The 3,355-nt window shown below is 39.7% G+C and overlaps 1 long non-coding RNA gene across 1 annotated transcript; it reads right to left on the bottom strand.

The window, feature by feature from the left end:
• Positions 1–369: 369 nt before the first annotated feature.
• On the bottom strand, positions 370–2,600 carry LOC138113566 (uncharacterized). Its single transcript, XR_011152235.1, has 2 exons — positions 2,483–2,600; positions 370–1,333 (listed from the first exon to the last, which is right to left on the bottom strand). It is a non-coding gene; the product is annotated as an uncharacterized lncRNA (long non-coding RNA).
• Positions 2,601–3,355: the final 755 nt, after the last annotated feature.

Genomic DNA, 3,355 nt, shown 5'->3' with positions numbered 1-3,355 from the left:
ATTGTGAGGAAAAGCTGATTAACTCACAAGTTGGGAGAAGGTTATTTTGGAACATTCCAATGGCAGATCAGTGTCTTTTAGCACGAGAGAGCTATGTAAACAACAGACATTCATCATTCAGAAAGATAACTTTGAAAGTCGAACAAAAACTTATCTGCTTCAGGAAAAAATAATGCAGAAAAGAGGAAAAGATACTCCTCACCATATACGCAATTTCAAAAATTCATATCACAGGCAGAATTATTTTCCATAGATTTAAAACACAATAATAAAAGCAACAGCCTTTGTTTGAAGAAACTCTTTGGCTGAATTCTTCCCCCTTCACACACCAAGCTGAGAACCACAAGGCACTGATATTTGATACATATACTAGTTTCACTTTTTATTTTCAAAGATTTATATAAAGAAATGTGTTTTAGTACTACACGTTTCTGAAGTGCAAAAAGTAAAAGTATCATCATTGTTGGTGTTGCTATAACAAATGACCCCAATCAAAGTGGCTTGAACTTGAATCACCATAATGTATTAAAACAGGAATTTTACAGCTTTTTCTCTCCTGATCAACCCTCCGCAAGGTTACATTTTCCTACAGCTGTCACAGAGTTCTGCTTTGTTAGCACCATTTCATTTTAGCAGATATTCTAACAAGCCAACTTTATTTTTCCAGTTTGCTTTTTACAGAGTACCATCTATTTCTATACAATTTCTACTGAAGAAAATGAAATAAGAATTTCAGGATTTTTAAACTGAAAAATATACCATCTCACTGAGGAACTGAGCAAGTGACACCTCAGCACGAGTCCAGGAATAACTAATTCAGATCTCACTGCAAACACCAAGCCTTCATGTGTCCAACAGGACATTCACATGGTGAGTATCTGACAAAAGCAGCAGATACATTGAATTAAAACACTTGTCTTGGTATGTATTCTCCGAAGCAAAGGGCAGGGCTAAGCACTCAAGTCATGTTGACTCTTGGCTCACGATTTGTACCACATCAGAGGGAAAAATCCTCAAGTTATTTGGAGACCTGTCCGCCGCCTCTAGGGCACAGTGTGGAACAGTTTCACTGGACACCTTTGGCATAGCTAGAATCAAATAAGTTTCTGCTTTAAGTGCACTTGCACTGTGCCACAAAACCACAGATTGCCATCTCCTTTACAGTCTTGGAAGAGGCAAAAGAAGCTCCGTAAAAATTTTACTACTCCCCAGCACAGGAAAGACTTCTGAAAGTCAGGGCTCTCTCTATAAACCCTGTCTAGGGAAGAACGATTCTGATGCCATCCTGCCCACAAATCCAGATGCGAGTTCGGCCCTTTTTTCCTACAAATACCTGCAAGAGATGAAGCAACATTAACACATCTTGCCACAGAAATTTGGATCATCAAGCAGCAGTGCACAGAAGAAATTCAAGCTGTTAACCTCACCCAGCTACAGAGGACAGAGTGAACAGTAATGATTTGCTACTTTAGACACTTAAGTGATAAATATATATAACAAAACTTTAAAAACCTGGCCATACACAATACTGATCCTTTCAGCAGCTACTTATCCAAGTGCTAGAATACACTGGGGGTTCATTACAGGGGTGCCTGGCAGAAAGAACATCAGCTGTGTCAGCTGCCATTACAACACTCAGCCAAGAGATCCTGCAGAATCCACTAATCATGGCTTAGCAACAGGCTTTAGGTGATGAAATACATAGTTGAGACAAATCATCAATAAATCTGCTTTCCAATACAGTATCTTAATTAAAACTGTTCATTGTTTGCTTTTTCCCAGGTGAAATTAATTGCCTACAGATAGTTCCTGAGAGACCCCAATGCTAACCTTTCATCAATGGCCACTTCTCAAAAGCAAAGGAGTCAATAAAGCCTTAGCCACACAAATTCCCCAAACATAATCAAAACTTCTGATTATTCCAGTTCATTGAAATATTTTTCTATATAATTTTGGTGGTTTTGCCCACATAAACTCACAAAGAGCACAAGTGACCAAATTTTCACAAGCTAGTTTTGTTACAAGAGCTCATTTGAGCAATTAACTAAAATGATAGTTTAGATAACAACAGGAAGACCATCTTTCTCTTTCAACATACAAAGAAAGCCTAAAGCTGCACTTTTCATAGCTTGTTCAAATTCACTTAGCTGGGATGACAAACAAACAACCTAAACCCAAACTCCTCCCTATGGCTGCAAAAAGACAGAGCACAGTTCCTACAGAGGCACCTGGCTCCTCATGTTTCCAGACCTGCTCCCACAGCTCTTGAAATACCATTAAAAAATAATATTAGCTACATTAAACTATTTCTTAGTATAAGACTATCTGTAAGTAGCTAACACCATCCCCTTACTCAAGGAGAAGTGACCTGCTTCACACTAGAGCTGCTAAAGCATCTTCACATTTCCTCCCAAACTCCACTTCCAACAACTTACTTTTCCTTCTCTCTCCCCTTTTTCCTCTTCCAAAAACTCAGACCTACCTCCATCTCCAGCAGAACCGTCCAGAATGAAACCCAACCACCCCCAACTGCAGCAGCTCCTGCAGATATAGGCTGGCCTGGCTCTCACACTCTCAGGTGTTTTCCACTGCCATCACTGGGTCTGCTGCAGGTAAAATTCTGCCAATTAACCAAGTAATCTGGTCCAGCAGCCCTGGTTTACACCAAAGCTCCTGTGCTTTTGAAGGAAGGAGGCAAATCCTACCAGGTCCTCAACTATAATATGAGCCTGAGAGTAGCTCGCTACTGGCAAACCTCCTCCCCACCTAAAGGACGTGCAGTCTTGTACCTCATTTCCTTCATATGCCATAACCACAACAGAATTCTCGTCTGCTCATGAAAAACATATTATAATTGTTTAAGGGTGGAGTCCCACCCCAGTTCGTCCCTCACAGACAACATCTGAGCTTGATCTCTCTCATTCACTGAAACCTGAGAATGCCGGAACAGCCAAAGGTGTAGAAATAACATCCTGAAACGTAGCAAAAAGCTACCAAAAGAAACTATAATAAATAGAAAATAGTCTGCGCTCGCAGTACTGAAAATTTAAATAAGATTTTTAATAAGAAAGAGTTAAAAGAATAGGGAGTAACTGGGTAGAGTTTTCCTTCTCTGCAGTGCTTGAGTTAACAATAGTCTGCAATAAACAGTAATTGCTCAGATTAGCACCTCTTCAACACCTTTTCAAAACTGTGTAATTAAAAAAATGAGGGTGAACCGGGGGAGAAATTTTTTTTTCTTACTATTTAATATTAGGTATATGTTATCAGCCTACATATCACAGGATTCGGGGAAGGCAGCTGGCCCTTTTTAATATTGATTTGAGTGTCAGTGGTGCCTGAAGCAACCCAAGGC

This window comes from Aphelocoma coerulescens, chromosome 7 (assembly GCF_041296385.1).
Source record: "Aphelocoma coerulescens isolate FSJ_1873_10779 chromosome 7, UR_Acoe_1.0, whole genome shotgun sequence".
NCBI lineage: Eukaryota > Metazoa > Chordata > Aves > Passeriformes > Corvidae > Aphelocoma > Aphelocoma coerulescens.
This window is presented reverse-complemented; position numbering and strand designations above follow the sequence as displayed.